Source organism: Carcharhinus amblyrhynchos, chromosome 10 (assembly GCF_965287045.1).
Source record: "Carcharhinus amblyrhynchos chromosome 10, sCarAmb.v2.hapA, whole genome shotgun sequence".
Lineage (NCBI taxonomy): Eukaryota > Metazoa > Chordata > Chondrichthyes > Carcharhiniformes > Carcharhinidae > Carcharhinus > Carcharhinus amblyrhynchos.
In genome coordinates this window covers 97,656,989-97,675,423 of record NC_137333.1, presented here as the reverse complement: position 1 = coordinate 97,675,423, position 18,435 = coordinate 97,656,989, and the positions used below count along the sequence as shown (strand labels likewise).

At 45.2% G+C, this 18,435-nt stretch overlaps 1 protein-coding gene across 1 annotated transcript in view; it reads left to right on the top strand.

The window, feature by feature from the left end:
- The first annotated feature begins 11,201 nt into the window (after window positions 1–11,201).
- Window positions 11,202–18,435, top strand: part of dhrsx (dehydrogenase/reductase (SDR family) X-linked) — a 305,898-nt gene continuing 298,664 nt past the window's right edge. The window contains exon 1 of the mRNA XM_080197658.1: window positions 11,202–11,269. The gene's annotated coding sequence lies outside the window, so the exon portion shown is untranslated. The remainder of the gene's footprint in view (window positions 11,270–18,435) is intronic.

Below are 18,435 nucleotides of genomic sequence, written 5' to 3'. Positions count from 1 at the left end.
ACTGCCAACACTAACCCACCTTCCCCCACCACCCCACAACCCCCACTTTCCCTCCACCTCCACTAACCCCCTCCCCCCCCCTTAAAAAAAAGACACACTCAAAAACCCTCTCCTGCTTTGCTAGGACAACCGGTTGATGTTCCCCAACCTTTCAGTGCTGGTCTTGGTAACATCAGTGTGCAGTCTCCAGATGTAGCCTGCAGTTTGAGATTAGCATTAAGAATGCAGTCAGCCTCTTCGAATGTGTGAGTGTGTGTGTATATATATATAATGCAAACATACTGTAAGGCAGGAAGAATTGAATTTGCTACTTTTCCAAGAATCCCGGAAGTTTCCTGTTGTACCAGATTGTTGTGTGTGTGTGTTACATGTTATGTGTGTGTGAGAGAGAGAGAGCTGGGGGTGTAGCTTCTCTTGAAATTTGTATTCCGGACTGTGTTTCTCCTGTTTGGCACTCAAAATTAAAAGGCTGGTTGACAAAGATTCCTTTAAATTTCCCCCTTCAACAACAAAACAAAAACTAGCACCCTAATCTGGATCAACTTCTTTGCACAAATTGACTTCCAAGCGTGGGTTTTTGGAGCTCCGGCAGTTTAAGCAGCGAGAGATTTTTTTTTAACATTTTGCTCACGTTTTTATTCTGCCTTTTCCACCGAAACCGCATTTCTCTCTCTCTCTCTCTTGATCTGGACAAATCCCCACCAGTCACCAATTGAATTTCCCCGGATTGTCTTGGAGCATTATTTTTCTGTGTGTGTAAAGTTTCGATGGGTTTGGTGCATGTTTCCCCGCCACCACCGCCCTCCACCACCCCCCGCCCCCCCCTCCGAAACCTGCTCACTACAGTCTGGCCGAATATTTTGGAAAAACAACTAGGGTTGTCAAAGAGGAAGATGTGGAGCGGTGGGGGGTTTGAATAGAGGGAGGACTTCTGCATTGTCGACAAAGATTGGTTAAAAAAAAACAGCGTAGGAACAACTTCATTCATTAACTCCTCCGGATACAGACAGCCTCACACAATCCAGGACCTTTCTCTCTCCCTCTGAAATTATCAAGTGCAGTTGATTAATTCTTGACCCCCCCCCTCCCCACCCACACACACACACACACAACAAGAAAGAGAAAAGCAACCCTTTCACCAATCCTAATTGATCTCAGGGTGGGTTTTACCAGCTGTAACGTTGTAAGGACAGAGACTGGGCTGACAATATTAAAATGAATGAAATTCAAATGTAATTCCTCTGCGCAAAGCAGACAGATTACCCGTTGAGTAAGTAGGAGGATGCTGGAAGGAAGTTGAAATATACCAAATGCAACAAGTAGTTTCTGGGTATGTGAGCAGTGATAGCAACATGTCGACGTGAAATACTCCTTGCAATTTTCCTTGCCTCCCCCGGCAGTCTTAACACGTTTTTGTTAGATGTCTGATTTAAATGAATCTCATTCCTCTGAGAGTACACCGCATATTTGAACGCAGTGACAATATTGTTGTGGCTTTCTTTTTTTACAACCTGTAGATGTAAAGGTATTTTATAAGCAAACACTCACACATCCAAGAAATGGTGACTAGCCTCCTGACAACCTTGCACCAACCATAATCGTTTTAACTCAATATTACGCCATGTCCAGGGTAACAGAAAGGGACTAATATGTCCCCCTTCTCGCTCTGGGATAATTTCCCTGAATTGTTTGTGTTGCTTAACAATGTAAGATATTGACAACTGATGTGGGACTGGTACAAAATGGTTGAGATAAGTCACTACTTAACCAAAAAAAAATTAATTATTTATTGGGGAAGCATTTAACAGTTTTAATTGTCACAATAAAAGCAAGGTGGGGTGGCCCCTCTTGAGTTGTCCCGTGACTGCTCCTTTTGATTTTTGTCACATTTACCATGTCTGTTGTACATGGGGCTACTTTGCATATTCTGTTCTCCAGGACAATTTACACTGTCTGTTTTACATGGGGGCTGCTGTCTGTGGCTTGTCCATCGCTTGTTATACATGGGATGTAGAACATATTCTATTCTACGTGGGCAACAGTACGTTGATTGGTGTCGTAGAAACATAGTTAGCATGTCACAGAAGGGTTATCAAATATTGAGCTACATTTGGGGTCGGCACGGTGGCGCAGTGGTTAGTGCTGCTGCCTCACAGAGCCAGGGACCTGGGTTTAAATTCAGCCTCGGATGACTCTCTGTGTGGAGGTTTGCATGTTCTCCCTGTGTCTGCGTGAGTTTCCTCTGGGTGCTCTGGTTTCCTCCCAAATATGTGCAGCTTAGGTTAATTAGCAATGATAAATTGCCCCTTAATGTTAGGGGGACTAACAGGTTAAATATGTAGGGTTAAGCGGATAGGGCTGGGTGGGATTGTTGTTGGTACAGGCTCAATGGGCTCAATGGCCTCCTCCAGCACTGTAGGGATTCTATAGTCCTGTGATTTTAGGAGGTGGCTAATGGGGGAATGGAAAAAGTCAGGTTTCAGGAGCACCTTGGTAAAGGACAGAGTTCGAGAGGTTCCGAGAGGGAATTTTAGAGCTTAGGGCCAAGGGAGCTCAAAGGGGAGTGGAGCTGGTGGCATAGTGGTATTGCTGCTGGACTAGTAATCCAAAGACCAAGGCAATGATCTGGGGATGTGGGTTCAAATCCCACCATGACGGATGGTGAATTTTGATATCAATAAAAGGAATCTGGAATTAAAAGTCTAATGATGACCCTAGAAAACGTTGTCGATTGTTGGAAAAACCCATCTGGTTCACTAATGTCCTTTAGAGAAGGAAATCTGCTGTCCTTACCTGGTCCTGACCTATCTATGACTCCAGAGCCACAGCAATGTGGTGTTGACCTTCAGCTGCCCTCAGGAATGGGCAATAAATGCTGGCCAGCCAGCGATACCCACATCCCATGGACAAATACACAAAAATGTAAGGCTACCAGTTGTTTGGCAATTAAAATTGAGGATGTACACCAACAGGCCAGGATCGATGGAGTGCAGAGAGATCTTGGAGGTTTGCAGTTCTGATGGAAGTTATCGAGGTAAAGAGGGATGTGTCCACAGAGGGATTTGAAAACAAGGAGGGAGAAAAAAATCAACTAGGCTGCAAAACTTGATCAGCGAGAGGGATGGGTGAACGGGCTTCGGTGTGAATTCAGATGCGGGCAAAGGAGGATTGGATGAGTTCAGCTTCCCAAAGGGTGGAGGCTGAGGAGAAAGGTGAGGGGGGAACCATTGTGATAGCCAAGTTTAGAGGCAGCAAAGGCACTGGTGAAGGTTTCTGCAGTCGATGAGCTCAGAAGAGACAGAGCCAGCACTGTTCTGGACATGGAAGTAGATAGATGAAGCTAATATGTGATCGGAAACTCATCTCAATGTCAAATAGGGTGCCAGTTACATAGCATTGGGATGGCACAGTGTTTAGTACTGTGGCCTCACAGCGCCAGGGATCCAGGTTCAATTCCAGTCTTGGGTAACTGTCTGCATGAAGCTCGCAAGTTCTCCTCGTGTCTAAGTGGGCTTCCTCCAGTTTCCTCCACAGTCCAGAGATGTGCATGTTAGGTGGATTGGCCATGCTAAATTGCCCCTTAGTGTCAGGGGGATTAGTGGGTATAATACTTGGGGTGACAGGGTTAGGGCCTCGGTGGGATTGTTATCGGTGCAGGCTTGATGGACTGAATGGCCTCCTTTTGTACTGTAGGAATTCTATGATTCTATGAGTTTGAACCAGAAATGGAGGAATAATCTAATTGACGTTGGATGGACATCTGTGTAGAGTTTGTACGTTCTCCCAGTGTCAGGGTGGCTTTTCTCTGGGTGCTCTAGTTTCCTCCCACACTCCAAAGATGTTCAGGGTAGGTGCATTGACCACAGTAAATTGCTCCCTCGTGCCAGAAGATGTGTAGGTTAGATGTTTTAGCCATGGTAAATGCGCAGAGTTATAAGGTTTGGGGGTGGGGTGGGGTGGGGAGGTGAGCCTTGGTAAGATGCTCTTTCAAAGAATCAGTGTGGAGTCAATGGGCCGAATTGCCTCCCTCTGCACTGTAGGGATTCTGTGATTCTACAATGACCTAATTTTCAGCAATGCACCTTTTGAAATGCATCTGGCCAGAACATTGCTGATGAAGTGATCACTTTACAATTCTCGAGGACACCAAGTTCTATCTTTACACTGAGAACACCCTTCATTGTATCACATGGTGCCACCACCATGTTAAGTAGGATAGATTAAGAACAGATCTAGCAGCTCAAAACTGGGCATCCTTTAGGCACCTAGGCTGCAGAAGAGTTATGTACCACACAATATATAACCTCATACCCAGTTTGTCCCTCATTTATCCATCACTATAAGGTCTGATTACCAAGACTTGTTAAATTAGATGTAGGATCCCCCACTATCAACATTGAACAAACCAAACTGGACTAGCTATATAAATATTGTGGCTATAAGAGTAGGTCAAAAGCTGGGAATCCTGTGATGAGTAATATCACCTCCTGACTCCTCAAAACCTGTCCACCATTTACAAGGCATGAGTCAGGAGTGTGATGGAATACTCCCCACTTGTCTGGATGAGTGCAGCTCCAACAACACTCAACCCCATTCAGGACAAAGCAGCCCACTTGATTGCTAACTCTTCTGCAAACATTCAATCCCCACACATCTGACAAACAGTGGCAGCAGTGTGTACTATTTACAAGATGCACTCCAGGAACTCAGCAAGATTCCTTAGGCAGCACTTTCCAAACCCACGACTACTATCTTCTAGAAGGACAAGGGCAGCAGATGCACACTAACACCTGGAGATTTCCCTCCAAGCCACTCACCATCTTGACTTGTGAATGTATCGCCGTTCCTTCAACATTACTGGGTCAAAATCCTGGTACTCCCTCCCTAACAGCACAGTGGATGCATCTGCATCACAGGGTCTGCAACAGTTCAAGAAGACAGTTCATCACCATCTGCGCAAGGACAACTAGAGGTGATTAATAAATGCTGGCCCAGCCAGTGACGCCCATATTCCATACATACATCATGTAGCAGGTCTTAAATGGTGATGGACCATTAAGCAACTAACAGAAGGAGGAGGCCTATGAAAGTCCTAATCCTTAAAGATGCCCAAGTCCAGCAACTGAGTGCAGGTGAAAAGGATGCAGTGCCTGAGCCTCCTCCTGATTTCATTACCAGCTCAGATGCTGGTCTTCAACACGGTTAATTAATTCCAGATGACATCAAGAAATGCATGAGAGCACTGAAAACAACAGGGTCTGTCACCCCAGACAACATTCTGGTTGTGGCTCTGAAGACCTCTGCTCCATAGTCACTTGCCTACCCAAGATACCAGCACTGGCATCTAACTAATGATTTGAAACATTGCCCAGGCATATATCCTGTCCATAAAATGATGGACAAAGTCAGTCGTACCAACCTTCTCCCAGTCATCAGCAAAGTGAAAGAGCAAGTCAATCAACAGTGATATCAGTTACTTCCCGGTAACCTGCTTAGTTTGGGTTACACCAGGACCACAAGGCCTCATTATCACCTTGGAGACAAGAGTTGAATATCAGAGGTGAAGTGAGACAGACTGGCTGTGACATCAAGGCGACATTTGATTAGAGTTTAGCACAAAGGAACCCCAGCATCAATGATGTCAATGTGGAGGAAACTATCCAGTGGTTGAAGCCACACTTAGTCGGTGTTGGAAACCAATGGCCCCAGCTCCAGTGTAGGACTGTGAGGCAGACTTCTGAGTGCAATTTTCTCACTGCTTCATTCATGAGGGTGGCACAACGGGCACAATGGTTGGCACTGCTGCTTCACAGCACCAAGTTCAATTCTCTGCCTGTGTGCAGTCTGCGCATTCTCCCCATGTCTGAGCTGGTTTCCTCCCACAGTACGAAGATGTGCAGTTTAGGTGCACTGGCCATGCTAAATTCTCCCTCAGTGTACCCAAACAGGCACTGGAGTGTGGTGACTAGGGGATTTTCATAATAACTTCATTGCAGCGTTCGTGTAAGCCTACTTGTGGGAGTCATAAATAAAGTTTAGTGACTTCCCTTCATGGTAAGTCAGACGTGGAGCTGTTCTCTGATGATTGTCTTCCGTTTCACTCGCAGTACCTCAGACAATGAAACCAGTTCATCATCACATGTAGCAAGACCTGGACAGCATCCAGGCTTGGGTGGATAAGTGGGGACATTTATACCACATGAGTGCCTAGCAATGATCATCTTTAACAAGGGAGTGCTGAATCACTTCCTCTTTGGCAATCGGTGGAATGACCACCGCCAAGTTACAGCTATCAACGTCTCGATCATCACTGAGTAGAAAGTCAATTGGACAGACGCATAAATGCTGTGGCTGTAGGAGCAGGTCAGAGGCTAGGTATTCTGAGGTGAAAAACACCTAGTGATCCTGTGCTATGTTTCTACTGGGGAGAAAGCAGGATTAGGCTATTGAGTTGGATGATCAGCCATGATCATGATGGGTGATAGAGCAGTCTCAAAGGGCCAAATGGCTTCCTCTTGCTCCTAGCTTCTATGTTTCAGTGTTTAATACAGAGCTCCATTGCAAACAAAGCAGGAGTGCAGCCTGGATGATGCAGCTGCTACAATGATATGGAAAGCTGACATCATCCAAAGAAGGCCAAAGAAATCTGCCTGAATGATACTTCACCCATCCTACCCCCCCTCCCCACCATCAGTGATCCGTGACTGCTGTGTGCACTATCAACAAGATGGAGTGCAACAATTCGCCAAGGCTTTCCCAGCAGCGCCACTCAAGATAGCAACTTCCATCGCCTCGGAGTTCAAGGGCAGCAGATGCACGGGAACACAATCACCTCCAGGTTCCCCTCCAAATCACACAGCCACTGGACTTACATACATAATCACCATTCTTGGCCCTAGATGCTATGAGTAAAACTGAGGACAATCGTCAGAGAGCAGCTCCACATCTGACTTACCGTGAAGGGAAGTTACCAAACTTTATTTACGAGTGTCACAAGTAGGCTTACATTAACACTGCAATGGAACTACTATGAAAATCCCCTAGGCGCCACACTCCAGCTCCTATCTCACATCATTGTGGGAGTGCTGTCGTCGCATGGACTGCGATAAAATCCAACACTTCCATTCAGGGCAACTGAGGCTAAGAATGGACAATAAACACTGCCCTTGTCATTAATGCCCATGAGGTAAAAGCACATATTTTAAGTGGATAAGTCCGTCCAGTGAAAAAAAGTTTATATTCTGTTGTTCTAATTTGAAATCTTTTCTTGTTAACTAACTCCTAATAGGTAAGTTGCCCTGGGTTTTAGATTTAAAAATAGGACGTTTGAAAATTGAGATTTGCCTGATTAGATTTTATAAAGGGCACTGACATATAAAACTGTAATTGTTAATCCTTTTTAAGAATGGGAATCTGTGACCCGATTCAAGCTCCAGTTATCTTTCTCTCTACCTCTCTGTCCCTCCGTCTTTCAGGGTGGTTTTCTTCCCCACTTGCAGCAATGTTAAAGTTACTGTGTAATTCCAGAGTCAGGTCCTAACCTTACGACAGAAGGCAGAGGTGCGAAATCACCTCAAGGATCTGCACAATGCTGGCAGAATCTGTCTGACCCTCTGGACATTTGATGGGTTGTTTGTCCTCTCAAGACACTTACAATATATGGGCTGGGAGCCAAGCTCAGTGCAAGCCTGTTATGTATCCACGCAGAGCTCTCCTGGAAATGAAAGGATTGAACATAATCATTAATAAAGACAGAAAATATGCAGCACGTATAAATGAATAACTGCAGACCATGAAAGGGCCCTACAACTCCTGAGCTGATATTGGTGGATATATTTCAATTGCACCCAGTGGGTGGTATTTTCTGGTCGTCCTGGCCCCAAAGCTGGAAAATACCACCTGAGATCAACAAATCTTTGCATGGCCTGTGTCCCACCCGCTACGATTCCTGTGGCAGGCGGGATGGGAAAACTCTACCCAATGTCTCTCTCACTAATGTCCTTTAGTGAAGGAAATCTGCCGTCCTTACCTGGTCTGGCCTACATGTGACTCCAGAGCTCCAGCAATGTGGTTGACTCTCAACTGCCCTCGGGCAACTAGGGATGGGCAATAAATGCTGGCCCAGCCAGCGACACCCACATCCCACAAATTAATTTAAAAAAAATCATCCTCTCCCACACACACAAGCCACCCCTCATGCACCCTTTGAGCCATTTTTTTGAACACAGAAATACAATATCCTCACACAAGATTGATATGTACAAGGTGTAACCTACTAAGTCATCTCTGTCATGCCAGCTTACGCCACAGTGGCACAGTGGTTAACACTGCTGTCTCACAGTGCCAGGGACCCGGGTTCACTTCCAGCCTCTGGTCACTGTCTGTGCGGAGTTTGCACATTCTCCCCGAGTCTGCGTGGGTTTCCTCCGGGTGCTCGGATTTCCTCCCACAGTCCAAAGATGTGCTCGTTAGGTGGATTGGCCTTGCTAAATTGACCCTTAGTGTTAGGGGCATTAGCTAGGATAAATACATGGGGTTATGGAGATAGGGTCTGGGTGGAGTTGTGGTTGGTGCAGGCTCAATGGGCTGAATGGCCTATGTTGTAGGATTCTATGATTCCTAGAGAAGTAATTTGTTCAATAGATGTGTGAAAACTGGCCAGTGTTCCAAAGAGTTGGTGTCAGTGTCGAGAATAAAGAAGGATTGAAGGGGTAAAGCGTTTCCACAGGCCTAATGTTATGTCTTGCTGACTTGTTGGTTCCTCTGTGACAGATACTCTTCTTGAATGAATCTTTCTTCATGCCCTTGTTTCCCTATTGCTGCTCTCTCAAATTCTCTCAAACCTTTGATTTCTTCATGATTCCTATTCCTCCTTTGTGTTTCCGCGAGCCCCCTGCCTTGGGTTTGACAGGCAAACGTGACTCAGAAAACAACTGGAGCTGTCTCCTAAACTAAACAAGCTACAGACCCAGCAATGAGGCCAACAGATCAGAACCCAACAACAGTGACCAGCTGGAGGGGCTCAAAATATCAAAGATCATTAACTAACGCTTCAGAGAGTATGAAAAATAAAGAGAAACTAGGATGAAGGGAGAAAAGGTCCAACGTGGAGGACATAAAGTTAAAGTTTATTTATTAGGGTCACAAGTAGGCTAGCATTAACACTGCAGTGAAGTTACTGTGAAAACCCCTTCATCACCACACTCCGGCACCTGTTCAGGTAGACTGAGGGAGAATTTAACATGACCAATGTACCTAACCAGCACGTCTTTCGGATTGTGAGAGGGAACTGGATCATCCGGAGGAAACCCACACAGACACGAGGAGAATGTGTAGACTCCCTGCAGACAGTGACCCAAGCAGGGAATTGAACCTGGGCCCTTAATGCTGTGAGGCTGCAATGCTAACCACTGTGCCATCATGCTGTCCATACTGATAGCCCAGGGCAATATAGAGGGAACACTGCACAATTGGATATGCTGTCCTTTGGATGAAATGTTAAACTGAGGACCCATCTGTCGGTTTGGGTGACAGTGAGATGTCCCCTGACACCACTTTGAGAAAAAGCAGGGCCAGTTATCCCTAGTGCCCTGGCCGATATTTATCCCTCAATCAGCATCACAAAAACGGTCATTATCGTATTGCTGTTTGTAGGTGATTGCTGTGAACAGATTGATGCCTATGTTACGACAGTGACTATGCTTTTACAGAGGACACCACTGATTCTGAGATGGTTGTGAAAAATGCTATATGAAGGCAAATCTTTTTTTTAATCTTTTTTTCAAGCCGTGGAAAGGAACAAGTTAGAAAAAGGAGCAGTGCTACATGCCAACGCAGAAGCAATATAGAAATATTTAGTATGAAAAATGGGCTCAATGCAAATTGTTGCTATGTACAGTCATGTCTCAGACTTGCTGAACCCTGTAAAAGGCTAATCTTTCAACTTTGCAAATGTGCAAACATTGGAAGATCATATCCAGGTTATAAGTGGATCGGTGTGGAACATTGTTGTTAAAATACAATGCGACATGTCACAGAATGGCAGCATACGGCCCCATGTCACACTACATCTGAGGTCCCATCTTCAACTACCGCAGTTGTCTGATTTATGTTCCATATGGTTATACTCCATGTGTGTATCCAGAAAGTGATATGGGGCACACTGTTTACCCCCGGCTAGTGCAGCGGTGGAGCCCACTTCTCTTCTCATTTATTGTCCCAGCATGCAAGGTTTACATCAAGGTGGCACGGGGGCAGGGCGGGGACAGTCACTGGATAACAACCGGAAACAGATGCCTTACCGGAATTCTTTACTACCCTCGAATGAGAGTGCCAAAACTCTTCTCCATTTGCAACCTGGTCTTCAGTGGTTCAAGAGGGCAGCTCACTACCACCATCACGAGGGCAATTTGGGATAAGCCTTTAATGCTAGCTTAGCCAGTGGAACCCAGATCCCAAGAAATATAGGAATAAAACTATTAGCCCAATCATAGAATCCCTACAGTGTAGAAGGAGGCTGTTCGGTCCATCGAGTCTGCATCGACTCTCCAACAGAGCCCTACCTCCATAACCCCACATAATTACCCCGCTAATCCCCCTAACCTACACATCTTTGGACACTAAGGGGCAATTTTGCATGGCCAATTCACCTAATTGGCTCATGTTTGAAGTGTGGGAGGAATCCGGAGCACCCGGAAGAAATCCTCGCAGACATGGGGAGAACATGCAGATTCCATACGGTTTGATTGATTAACAGAATGGACTAAGGGTGTGGATTTTCCGACTCTTTCCTCTGGAGGATGCTCCAGTCCCACCGAAGGTGACCACCCGCAACGGATTCCCCGGTGGCAAGATGAATGAACCACGCAAAACACCATAGACAACAGTGGGACTGGAAGATTCCCCTGGCAATCAGCGGAAAGCTGCCTCTGCTGTCAGGGAATCTGCTGCGTGGGGTTTGGGTAGGGTTAGTTTAGAGGTTGGAGAATCCCACCCTTAAACCCTTAAGTATCTATATGGGCATAATGTTATATATGCAACAAGTGAGTCTCTGGGAGTTTATTAGGTTTTATCATTGGTTTGAAGTGTTGTAATGTTTCAAAAATGGATTCCAAAATAAGTATCTAAGGACAGTTTACCACTATTTAATGACTTCTCTTTCCCTCTAACTTTTCTTCCACGCTCCTCCACTCCTGAAATCAGAACCTAACGCGAAGCTATGGCTCCACAAGCACTGATTGTTTTCCAGTGGTGGTTCTTCATGTCTAATGTAAGTGTTGGCAAACTGTTGACTCGAGAATGCTTTCCAGCCACGTTTATTTGAGGGAGGAACTTTGATTGTTCTCACCTCCCTCACCCCCACCTCCCCATGCGCCCTATCCTCCTAACACCCTCCATCTCGAGCCCCTCTCTAACATTGATATGCTAAATGTTTTTATAACAACCCACCCCCTCCTTCCCACCCTCCAACCCCGCTCAACCACCAGACTAATTAAACCCTTTCAATCAAGGGAATAAGTATGAGAACATTAATGGAAATGGGAAAAAAAATTGCGGATGGCAAAAATCTAAAACAAAGAAAGAAAATTCTGGAAATATTCAGCAAGTCAGGTGCCACGGTGGCACAGTGATTAGCATTGCTGCCTCACGGCGCCAGGGATCTGGATTCAATTCGAGACTTGGGTCATTCCCTATGTAGAGTCTGCACAGTCTCCCATTCATGCATTCTGCGTGGGTTCCCTCCAGACACTCCAGTTTCCTCCCACAATATGAAAGACACATGGGTTAGGTGCAATGACCACATTAAATTGCCCCTTAGTGTCCTGGGATGCATTTGTTAGACGGATTAGCGGGGTAAATTTGTGGGGTTGCACAAATGCAGCCTGGGTGGGATTGTTGTTGGTGCAGATTCAATGGGCTGAATGGTCTCCTCTGCACTGGAAGGTTTCTATGACTCTAAGTCTGCCAGCATCTGTGGAGTCAAAAAACAGGGGATAGGATTTCTCACCCCTCACCCCCAGACAAGTATTGACTGGAAGATTCCACTACTGTCAGCAGGGTTTCCCGATGTTTGCAGCCTCCGTTGCCAGAGAATCCACGTCAGGAGGTCACTGTTGGCAGGACCGGAAAATCCCACTGTTGGAAGTAGCTAGAAAATTCCGCTGAGAGCTAATGATTACAAATGAGAACCTTCCTGATCTGTGTGCATCAGGATGGCATGGTGGTACAGTGGTTAGCACTGCTGCCTCGCAGCGCCAGGGACCTGGGTTTGATTCCTACTCAGGTCACTATGTGTGTGTGGAGTTTGCACGTTCTTCCCATGTCTGCGTGGGCTTCCTCCAGGTGCTCCGGTTCCTCCCACGTTCTGGAAGATGTGCTGGTTCAGTGGAGTGACCCAAACAGGTGCTGTAGTGTGGCGACTAGGGGAATTTTACAGTAACTTCATTGCAATGTTAATGTAAGCCTTACTTGTGACTAATAAATAAACTCAAAAAAAAGAACATTAACCCATGAAACACAATCCTTCTATATATCTTCCCAAATCCCTCTTAAGTTTTATGGTTAGTTTGATAAATCATTTCAATTACAAGCAATTTAAAACAAAAATAAAATATTTTTATTCAAATAATGAGACTAAATTCTAAATGATGCTATAAGGAATATAGTTCTGTGGAATTACTGTCCTGGGATTAACTCTCAGCATTGTCATGAGGCAATTACTCCTTCACACTTTCTTTATTCACCTTATTCCCATGGTCATGTTCAATAGCTCATAGAAACCAAGTCCTCCATAATGCGAAAAGTTCAGGGAAACAAGCAGACGGTTGGAAAAATAACTGAAAGAATGTTAACGTTAAGCATCCATCTTTGTAACTGGAAGCTCTGCTGTGAAATTAAAATTTATTAATATTTATTGAAATGAGCTTTACATCATGGGCGAGGAGTGTGGAAAATTGGGAAATGAGAACTCATTGGCGTGACTGTAATTTCTCGACTCCCGTGAGATTTTTGGGACTATGTCACTGTTTACACTGATGGCCAGTGCAGACTCAAAATCATAAAATAGAATCATACAATGCAGAAAAGGCCCTTTGGCCCATCGAGTCTGCACCGACATGCAAGAAACACCTGAACTTCCATCTAATCCCATCTACAGGCACTTGGCCCATAGCCCTGAAAATTATGATGTGTCAAGTGCTCATCCAGGTACTTTTTAAAGGATATGGGACCCTTCTATCACCCTCCCAAGCAGCACATTCCAGACCGTCACTGGGTTAAAAGGTTTTTCCTCACATCCCCTCTAAACTTTCTCCTCCTCACCTTGAACTTCTGTTCCCTCATGACTGACCCTTCAACTAAGGAGAATAGTTGCTCCTTATCCATTCTGCCCCTGTCTCTCATAACATTGTACACCTTGATTTGGTCACCCCTCAGTCGGCTCTGCTCCAACGAAAACAATCCAACACTATGCAACCTCTCTTCATAAACTAAATGTTCCATTCCAGGCAGCATTCTGATGAATCTCCTCTGCTCCCCTTCCAGTGGAATCACATCCTTTCTATAATGTGGTGACTGGAACCGCACACCAGTATTTACAGGCTGGTGAACCTTACGTCAGCTTTTGGGAAATTATTGGAGAGACTTCTTCGTGACAGGATTTATTTCCACTTGGAAATAAGTGGACGTATTAGCGAGAGGTAATATTGTTTTGTGAAAAGAAGGTCGTGTCTCACTAACTTGGTCGAGTTTTTTGAGGAAGTGACAAAGATGATTGATGAGGGTAGGGCAGTGGATGTTCTCTACATGGACTTCAGTAAGGCCTTTGACAAGGTCCCTCATGGCAGACTGATGCAGAAGGTGAAGTCACATGGGATCAGAGGTGTGCTGGCAAGGTGAATACAGAATTCAGCTTAGATATAGAGGACAGGGTAGCAGTGGAAGGGTGTGTTCCTGAATGAGGGCTGTGACAAATCGCATTGCTCAGAGATCAGTGCTGGGATCTTTGCTGTTTGTAATATATATAAATGATTTGGAGGAAAACATAATTGGTTTGATTAATAAGTTTGTGGACGTCACAAAGGTTGGTGGATTTACAGATAGCAATGAGGACCATCAGAGGATACAGCAGGATATGGATTGATTGTAGACTTGGGCGGAGTGGTGGCAGATTGAGTTTTATTCGGACAAATGTAAGATAATACAGATAGGAAATATACAGTAAATGGCAGAACCCTTAAGGGTATTGATAGGCAGAGGGATCTGGGTGTACAGGTACACAGGTCACAGAAAGTGGCAACGCAGGTGGAGAAGGTAGTCAAGAACACACGTAGCATGCTTGTCTTCATGCGCCGGGGCATTGAGTTTAAAAATTGGCAAGTCATGTTACAACTTTGTAGAACCTTAGTTAGGCCGCACTTGGAATATAGTGTTCAATTCTGATCTCCACACTACCAGAAAGATGGGAAGGCTTTGGAGAGGGTACAGAAAAGATTTATGAGGATATTGCCTGGTATGGAGGGCATTAATTATGAGGAGAGGTTGGAGAAACTTGGTTTGTTCTCATTGAAACAACAGAGGTTGAGGAGTGACCTGATAGAATTCCATAAGATTATGAGTGGCAAGGACAGAGTGGATAGTCAGAAGCTTTTTTTGATTTGATTTGATTTATTATAGTAACATGTATTAGCATATAGGGAAAAGTATTGTTTCTTGCACACCATACAGACAAAGCATGCCGTTCATAGAGAAGGAAAGGAGAGAGTGCAGAATGTGGTGTTACAGTTATAGTTAGAGTGTAGAGAAAGGTCAGCTTAGTGTGAAGGAGGTCCATTCAAAAATCTGACAGCAGCAGGGAAGAAGAACTTGCTGCTGGGGGAGGTAGTGAAAGTGGATATGACGGGTGTCTGGATAAATACATGAATAGGATGGGAATGGGGGGACACGGTACCCGAAAGGGTAGGGGGTTTTAGCTCAGTTGGGCAGCTTGGTTGGTGCAGATTTGGAGGGCCTGTTCCTGTGCTGTAATTCTCTTTGTTCTTTGTGCACACGGTACTCTAGCTATGGGGTGGTGGGGGTGGGGGGGTGGTGGTTGGTGTCTTTTAGGTAGTACTCTAGCTGTGGCTTCACCAAAGTTCTATACAACTCCAATGTGACTCCCCTCCTTTTGTAACCTATGCCTCAATTGATAAAGACATATGCCTTTACCACCACCCCATTTAAATGCTCTTCCGTCTTCAGAGATCTGTGGACAAACTCGTCAAGTCACCCCCGTGGTGTGGGAGAGACAGGTTTACACTGTAAATGTGTGCTGAATGTTTACAGTCTAGAGAGATTCATTTTATGGCAATGCTAGTTGTGATTCTTTTCTTCAGTCTTTTCTTTCTCATTCTCTTTCTTATGACTCAAGCTGGATATTGCGCCACAGGCAAGTTCTCATCAAGTAGCTGTTCTTCGTGTCTAAGTGCAGTGTGTGTCAAAAGAGCAATGCCTTTACTGCTAGGAGCAGCCAGCAAGAGCAGAGGAGGATCACATTTCAGAATATTTCAACTCTTTATGATTCAGACTGCAATACGTGGAGTTATGCACTATTCCACAAAAAGACTTTGACTCCAAAAAACCATGGAGTTTCAACTGGAATTCCAGCAGGAGTCTGGCCAGACCCTCCCGGAAAATGCAACAGGATCCAGACTGGCCATGTTTCAGCGCTGGGATTTTCCAGGCATTTAGATCCTCTGGTACAAGACAAAGAGAGAAGAAAATCTTGTCATTATGTAGTGCCTTTCATCAATCTTGCTTTCCCGAAAGAAAGTTTTGAAGTGTAGTCACTGTTTGCAAAGTAGGAAACATAGCAGCCGATGGGAGCACAGTTCCCATCATTGCAATGTGATCATCGGGAGCTGTCTGCAAGAGTTTGGTTCAGCTGAGCGGCCGGTTTGTGACACAGAGAGATGCCAACTGCAAGGGTTCAATTCCCATACCAGCTGAGGTTATTCATGAAGGTCCCACCTTCTCAACCCTGGCCTGAGGTGTGGTGATTGGGCTCTGAGGCGGATTGGTTGTTGACCTACATAACTGAAGGGCTGGGACTATGGTGATTCTACCTTTAACTATAAGCCAGGGCATCATGGAGAGCTACCCATCCATTCTAATTTTTCTAGTTTTTAAAGGTTTTTTTCCACTGGTAGTAAACTGAGAGGAGGGGCACATAGAATGCTGGAATTATGTGGGACAGACAATGTGTAACAGATCTTCTGGGGCCCTACTGGTTTTATATTCCACTTAGATATCCCCCTTGTCATTCCTCATCTTAAAGTTTATTTATTAGTCACAAATAGGGCTTGCATTAACACTGCAATGAAGTTACTGTGAAATTCCTCTAGTCTGGCACCTGTTTGGGTCAATGCACCTAACCAATTTGTCTTTACCACAAGATCATCCCATTCCCCTGTCTTCCCTACTTGCTAACTCTTGTTGGTTCCTGGTCTAACAAATTCTTGATTTGACATTTCTCATCCTTGTTTTCAAGCCCTTCCATTGCTTCACACCCCCATTCCCTATCTCTGTCATCTCCTCCTGCCCCACAATTCTCCCAAGCTTTCTACCCTTTTTAATTTTGGCATCTATCTCTGGTTCTAATTGCTCCACCATTAGTGGTCTTGCCTTCAATTGCCAAGATGTTAAGCCTGGAATATCCTCCCTCAGCTTCTGTGCCCCTCCATCCCACTTTCCTCCTCCAAGATGCTTATTCATAACTACCTCTTTGATCAACCATTTAGTCTTTTGACGAAATCACTGGAATTCTACCGCCTTGACGCCACAGAATCGGAACGGTCGAGGGTTGGACAACGGAAATGTCTGTTGACCCTGGGTGGGAATTCCCAGTCTCATTTGAGCGAGGCTGTAAAATCCTGCCCAATATCTTTGAATCATAGAATCCTTACGGTGTAGAAGGAGGCCACTCAGGCCATCAAGCTGGCACCAACAACAATCCCACCCAGGCCCTATTCCCCTGACCCTACATATTTACTCTGCTAGTCCCCCTGACACGAAGGGGCAATCTATCATGGCCAATCCACCCAACCTGCATGTCTTTGGAGTGTGGGAGGTAACCCATGCAGACATGGGGAGAACGTCCAAACTCCACACAGACAGTTACCCAAGCCGGAAATCGAACGTGGATCCATGACTCTGTGAGGCAGCAGTGCTAACCCAGCCAGTACAGTGGCACAGTGGTTAGCACTCCTCTTCCTCTGTGATTCAGTGCCACTGTTTGTTTTATTTTGCTCCTGTGAAGCACCTTAAAACACTTTATTACATTAAGACACTATAGAGGTATAAGTTGTCGTTGTTGGATAACTCAATATGTGTAATAGTGCCTCTATCCTAGATTCTTCTAAAATGCAGGGATGTAATCTGTCCAGACCAGAGGCATTATTCTTGTCGCATTTATTTATTATTTTTCCTCTTTCTATTTTAAATGCGGTTGTATCAATTCTAAACTCATCTCCTGATGTCATGTCCACCTGGTCTGTCTCCCTGGTAAACACTGAAGCTAAGTAATTATTTGATATTGCTGTCATTTCACTGCCTGTGATTTTAGTCTGTCTATCTTTTAGCGGCTATATTTCCATCCAAAATTCCTCTTTTTTTGATGTATGTGCTTGAAGAATAGAATCCCTACAATATGGCCATTCAGCCCATTGAGTCTGTCCGACCACAATCCCACCCAGGCCCTATTCCCAGAACCCCACGTGCACTAAGGCCAATTTAGCATGGCCAATCAACCTAACCTGCACATCTTTGGAGTGTGGGAGGAAACTGGAGCACCCGGAGGAAACCCACACAGACACAGGGAGAAAGTGCAAACTCCATGATATTGTACTCCTGGGATGCAGGAGTACAATATCAAGTGTAGGAGTCTTAGCTGGGTTGAAGAGCAGAAGGATCTTGGGGTCCGGGTCCATAGGACTCTTAAATCGGCCTCGCAGGTGGAGGATGTGGTTAAGAAGGCGTATGGTGTACTGGCCTTCATTAATCGAGGGATTGAGTTTAGGAGCCGGGAGGTAATGCTGCAACTTTATAAGACCGTTGTCAGACCCCACTTGGAGTACTGTGCGCAGTTCTGGTCGCCTCACTACAGGAAGGATGTGGAAGCTACTGAGAGGGTGCAGAGGGTGCAGAGGAGATTTACAAGGATGTTGCCTGGATTGGGAGGCATGCCTTATGAAGATAGGTTGAGGGAGCTAGGTCTCTTCTCCCTGGAGAGACGAAGGTTGAGAGGCGACCTGATAGAGGTTTATAAAATGTTGAGAGGAATAGATAGGGTGGATTCTCGGAGGCTATTTCCCAGGGCTGAAATGGTTGCTACGAGAGGACACAGATTTAAGGTGCGGGGAGGCAAGTACAGAGGAGATGTTGTGGATGGTGTGGTGGATG